Genomic DNA, 6,640 nt, shown 5'->3' with positions numbered 1-6,640 from the left:
ATCATTTTACTTATAAACAAAGAGTTGCAAGCCCAGATATGCAAAATACCAAAACAGTGTGTGATACAAACCCTCAGAATATATGTGGTGTGAACTTGGTTTCTCTCTGTGGTTTATTGATGTTTTTCATTCTTAGGCTAATAAACTTGACATTGTTTAAAACTGTGGCATAGACCTGGACATTGCAGACATACTGTATATTGATATAGATAGTTAGACACTTCAGTACTATTGTTAGTATCGAAACAAAAACATTGTCAGTAAAATGTTGATTCAACTAGTTATTGCGATAGGCCTGGAGAAGCTCTGTGTGGAAGCCGTGGAGTGCCAATTAAAAAAGAATGAAGAAATAAATGATCAGTCTATTAAAATGAAAATAAAAAACCTGAATAAAGCCTTTAATAAATGGACAAATAAATAGAAACAATAAAATTTGTTTATTATTTCATTTTTAAAAATGTGATTTTGCAATTGCTTTTCTTCATTCGTTTGCCAATGGCTTTTTTTTTATCATTTTACTTTAGCATTTCTTTTTGCATTTGCATTTGCCAATTGCTTTTCTCTCTCCATTTGACAATTGAGTTTAAAATTGTCATTGGAAAGTTGACTCGTGGGAGTAACCATTGAACTTTCAACTTAAGACACACCCCCTCTCCCCATGAGCCACTTGAAGTAGATGTAAGACGGACTGTCGTTGGACAGCTATTGATAGAGGTATGAGCCATATGTGGGTGCAAAAGAAATGGCCACAAAAGAAATGGATGCAAAGCATATCAGAAGTAAATGGTCACTTGTCACCACTGTTGTTAAATGCTGAGCGTGCACAGTGGTACGTGTCCAGGAAGGGAGCCGTTAACCGCGATGCCATCAACAGAACAAACTCCCCGACCTGTGTCTCTGACTAAAAGCATGTGCACTGGCCGCCATTTGCCTCCATCTCCACTGGTGCTTGAGGTACCGAACCACTGGAGAAAGACTCAATTCAAACACTCAATTAACGAACACTTAGGTTAATAAACCGTGACATTGTTTAAAACTGTGTCATAGAACTGGACATTGCAGACATACAGTATATTGATAAAGACAGACACTTTGGCAGAGCTTTGGCTGCATCAGAAAATGCAGGCAGCTGCCTAATCTGTTAATGGTTTAAACCACCATATTTATTTTACCATTCGAAAGTGTGTATCCGCTCTCATGCCACAATTCAGCCGTCAATGCATCTTTTTCTTCACTGGGCAAACTGGACTCAGCCCAGATCTCAGCTACTTTTGGTTGACTAGACTCTCAGCCAAATGCTATTGCACACAAAGGCATAATACTCCAAACCAGAAGTAAAAAATAAATACAAATAGATTCATGTTTCTAGTATTCTAGTTTTGATGAAACACCAGTAACCCTCCACACGCGCTATGTCTCCATGACAACGCGCTCAACAAGCCACGTGATAAGATGCGCAGGTTGGCAACTGGGATTCGTCCTCCGCCACCCGGACTGAGTCAAATCACTACGCGACCAAGAGGACTTAAAAGCACATTGGGAATTGGGCATTCCAAATTGGGAGAAAAAAAAAAAAAAAAAAAAACTATTTATCAACACATTCTTTTACAATAAAGGCTTTTATGACACAACATAAAATACTGTACTGATATACTCACTCATTTACTTCAAAAATGCATTTTGATACAAGTTAATCACACAGTAACAGGTACGCAATACTTCCCTCATGTAAACTAGATTTCATGATGGTTTAGTCAGTGTAAAATAGAGTTCAATTATCCACTCTTTATAAACATCTAATTATTTATATTTGTCATCCCAGTAAAACTTCAATGTAGTATTCGACACAGTAATAACAGTACAGATGCGGTGAAAACTCAAAACATTTCTCCCAATGAAGTTACAAACACACACACACACACACACACACACACATATGTGAAACAGGTGATACCCTTTGGATACTTCATTTGTTATGTTATTTCTGTTAAGGGAATTGTAAAGTTAGTGCAATCCTCTGAGTAGCAGTCTAGCAGCTAAAACGTAGTTTACTAATGGCGGCTGCAGACTCCCTGTGTTTCTCAAAGCTATTTGTGCATCATACGTTTTTGACCAATCACAGGCTGCAGCACCTCTCACAGTCCCTCTATGCCCCAAAAGTACCTACTCTGGAGTAGGAGCTCAAAATCCTCCTAAAACTGTTCCCAGGAAGTATAGTTCGAAAGCAACGAAAAGTACTAGTCCCGAGGAAAAGTAACTAAAACGGGCTTTACCGCCAGGGAAAGGGCCTTACTATGTGATGCTATCAGATATTGGGGTATCTGATTATATTGCCCAGATGTGCTCACACCCACAAGGAATTTGGCCACTAAACAAAAGCTTCCAGTACATATAGAAATGCAACAGCTAGACACAGATTTACAGGATAAGATGAAAAGTACTGTATATGTACGTAGATTTTTTATACAAAAATGTGAAAAGGAAATTATGCTCAAATGAATATGGGTTTGTAGAGGTAGTAATATAAATCTGAAAAATAAAATGTAAAAATAGTGATTTTGCATATTGAACACACTGGTTTATATAGGTAGCATGTCTAATTGATTTATTTATCTATTTTTTTTTTATATTCACATACATTTTAGATTGCACCATACTGTATACTTGTGTACTGTATTGCACTATACTGTACTATACTGTACAATTGCTTTGAAAAACATCATGTGAAGAAGTCTTGTAGATCCTTTGTCTAAGACAGTATGCTCCGAACATCTGGTTACAAAAAAAAAAATGAAGTAGCTAAAATGTAGCAAGCTACTTTTGGCATGTAGCGTGTAGTTTAACTTGCTACTTTCTCTGAAATGTAGCTTTCAGCTTAGCTTCACTAAATTGTCTGTTGAGTAGTTGGTAGATTAGTTAGCTACATTTTTTGAGAGCTTGCCGAACACTGTCAAAATTCCATATACCATGGAAATGAGAACATTATTGTTGAGAATAGGAAAAGGTGAAAATGTGCAGTTGTTACCTTTACCTATAGGAGGTATACACCTGACATGACTCTTAAAAATTACTTGTGTTGATGTAACCTAATGTAGTCAGGTTGATTCAGTCATGTTAACAAATCATTTTCGCGTAAAATATATTTTACACATAGGTGAATGATGCAGAAGTGGAACTGTTGTTTGTTGAATCTCATATAAGTAGACACAGTTAGTCTTTGTAGACCTTTCAACATGGTGTAATATGTTTGTTTGTTTTTTCCAATCAAAAGCCATGCTTTGAAAGAGAATGAGACATTACAGAAATCACATAATTTGTTTATTAATTTTCTTTTAGCCATTTAGAAAATAACATAATACAGTATAGTGTACTACATAACCACTAGTGAAAATGCTTCTATGTAGCATTTTTCTGATTTACTGTAATAAGTTTCTTCTTAAATATTTCATACTTTATAGCATTTCTTTGTTACATTTTTTCAACTACTACAACTTTATTTCCAGTTTAAATTAGATTGTGAAACCCAGATTTTCCATGTGGTCTCATACTTCTAGACCTCACTGTAACAAATAATGATTAATCAGTTGTGAAAAATAATATTCAAGTCTAATAAATATACAAGTAAAGAACTTAAGCCAACCTTTGCTGAACATTTTCACTATTTCAACAGAATCACATGCCATTTGATTCCATTTGCAAAGTGGCAATTGGTATGGACAGGTTCAGTTATCATATACTATATACTCAATATCTTTCATTTCTATATAGATTTAGTTGGTTTATTTATAACAAAGATGCACGTAAATTGTACCAGTACACCCAAAAGACCAATATTGTGAAGAAACTCACTGAGAGAAAGAGAATATACACACAAAAAAGCAAGCGGTCAATGACTTGACCGAAATGCACCCACTCATCTTCACTCTGATCGGTATTAAAATGTTTATCGACCTGCTGACGGATGAACAGTAAGTCTTGACTGATCTTCCTCAGTTCTTGAAGAGAAGGAGAGCTCTTCATATTTGCTTTGCTCTGTGTGGTTTCACTTATCGGTTCACAGTAATCTGTCTCAGTTTTGTGGTCTGCAGGCACAAAATAACTGTTTGTAAATAATTTGAATTAGCACAATGCTTCTAAAGGAGTAGTTTACCCAAAAATGGTAATTCTGTCATAATTTACTCACCCTCCTGATGTTTAGTGCTAAAACAACACAAGTTCTCACGTGGACACGTGTGCCACTTCGAACAAGCTTCTCTCATAGCACTCATGAATATTCAACGGACATCAAGATTTTAATTAAAAAACATATAAAAACCAGCTAATTGTAGGCCTTTAGAATACTTAGAATATGATGCATGAGTCGCATCAACAAATTTTACAATATGTTTGAGTCCTTTTTTATGCTTTGTAGTAAGTCACTATGAACTGCCATTGTATTTTATGACAGACCGCAATATTAACATTTCTCCTTTTATGTTCCATGGAAGTAAGAAAGTCATATGGGCTTGGAACTAAACGAGGGTGAGTAAATTATGACAAAATGTTTATTTTTGTGTGAACTATTCTTTTAACCAGTGGGCCGTAACCCAAAAATTGGTCACAGGCTGTTCTGATAAGGTTACAGACAGCAGGGAAAAAAATAATTCTAAATGCAAATAATAAACTGCAACCAACTATATAATCATGCATAATTAAGATGAAAAAAATAAAAGGTAACAGAACATACAATGCACTACAATTATTTTCTGTTTAGAGCAGAAATGCTGTCAATTTGTGCTGCAGTTAAAAGAGCTGTTCGGCTTGTAGTCCAAAAACCCACAAGAGAATTCGCTATGGGTTCCTATGGGTTTTTTGAACTTATGGGAAAATAAGGTCTGTGGTAAACATTACTTGACGATATGTGGACGTTTTGTTCTACAACATAAATTGCACACAGTCATACCTCAAACATGAATTTTGAAGTCGAATTTAATTACATACCTGCCACGGCCAACGAGCCGACGCCCACGCCTGCCATGGCCAACGAGTCTGTTCTTGAAGCCTCATCCTTCCCTCTCCTCCAGAGACTCCTTCTCCAGCGGTTCCGTCCGCTCCTCCGGAGACTCCTCCTCCAGGAGTTCCGTCTGCTCCTCCGGAGACTCCTCCTCCATGGGTTCCGTCCACTCCTCCAGAGACTCCTCCTCCAGGGGTTCCGTCCGCTCCTCTGGAGACTCCTCCCCCAGCAGTTCTGTCTGCTCCTCCTCCGCCGGCTCTGCCTCCTGACCCTGTCCTGGCCCTGTGTTCATCTCCCTGGCCTCCTGACCCAGTTCCTGCCCTGTGGCCGCCTCCCAGGCCTCCTGATCCAGTCCTTGCCCTGTGGCTGCCTCCCAGGCCTCCTGACCCAGTCCCTGCCCTGTGGTCACCTCCCTGGCCTCCTGATCATCCACAGGCTCCTCCTTGGTCTCCTGGCCATCCGCCTGATCTGCTCTGGTCTCCTTGGTTTCCTGGCCATCTGCCTGATCTGCTCTGGTCTCCTTGGTTTCCTGGCCATCTGCCTGATCTGCTCTGGTCTCCCTGGTCTACTGGCTGTCCGCCTGATCTGCTTTGGTCTCCTTGGTCTACTGGCTGTCTGCCTGATCTGCTCTGGTCTCCTTGGTCTCCTGGCCATCCGCCTGATCTGCTCTGGTCTCCTTGGTCTCCTGGTCATCTGCCTGATCTGCTCTGGTCTCCATGGTCTCCTGACCATCCGCCTGATCTGCTCTGGTCTCCTTGGTCTCCTGACCGTCCGCCTGATCTGCTCTGGTCTCCTTGGTCTCCTGACCGTCCGCCTGATCTGCTCTGGTCTCCTTGGTCTCCTGACCATCCGCCTGATCTGCTCTGGTCTCCTTGGTCTCCTGACCGTCCACCTGATCTGCTCTGGTCTCCTTGGTCTCCTGACCATCCGCCTGATCTGCTCTGGTTTCCTTGGTCTCCTGACCATCCGCCTGATCTGCTCTGGTCTCCTTGGTCTCCTGACCGTCCACCTGATCTGCTCTGGTCTCCTTGGTCTCCTGACCGTCCGCCTGATCTGCTCTGGTTTCCTTGGTCTCCTGACCATCCGCCTGATCTGCTCTGGTCTCCTTGGTCTCCTGGTCATCCGCCTGATCTGCTCTGGTCTCCTTGGTCTCCTGGTCATCCGCCTGATCTGCTCTGGTCTCCTTGGTCTCCTGGCTGTCCGCCTGATCTGCTCTGGTCTCCTTGGTCTCCTGGCCATCCGGTCTCCTGGTCCACGTCAGTCTACGGACTCCCCGTCCACTCCGCCTTGGTCTCCAGCCTCCCTGACTTCGCCTTGGTCTTCAGTCTCCTCAGCTCCGCCCTGAACTGCTCTGCCAAAAGCTCCACCATGGGTCACCTTCCCTGCGGCTCTGTCAGGGTGTTCCACTCTGCCAGTCCCATCCAAGACTGCTCCACCTTGGTATCCAGCTCTGCCGGCTATGCTCAAGTCTCCTGCTCCACCCTGGTCTATTCCTCCAGCACCACCCTGGTCTTCTGTTTTGCCTTGTCCCTCTGTTCCCCTTGCCCCTTGTGCCCCCTTGAACTGCCTGTACCCCCCCCCCCCCACACACACACTCCATGAACAATATTTATTTAAAAAAAAAATTGTGGAGCATCTGGAATCCAC

Source organism: Myxocyprinus asiaticus, chromosome 49 (genome assembly GCF_019703515.2).
Source record: "Myxocyprinus asiaticus isolate MX2 ecotype Aquarium Trade chromosome 49, UBuf_Myxa_2, whole genome shotgun sequence".
In the NCBI taxonomy this organism is placed as follows: domain Eukaryota; kingdom Metazoa; phylum Chordata; class Actinopteri; order Cypriniformes; family Catostomidae; genus Myxocyprinus; species Myxocyprinus asiaticus.
Note: the sequence above shows the minus strand (reverse complement) of the source record.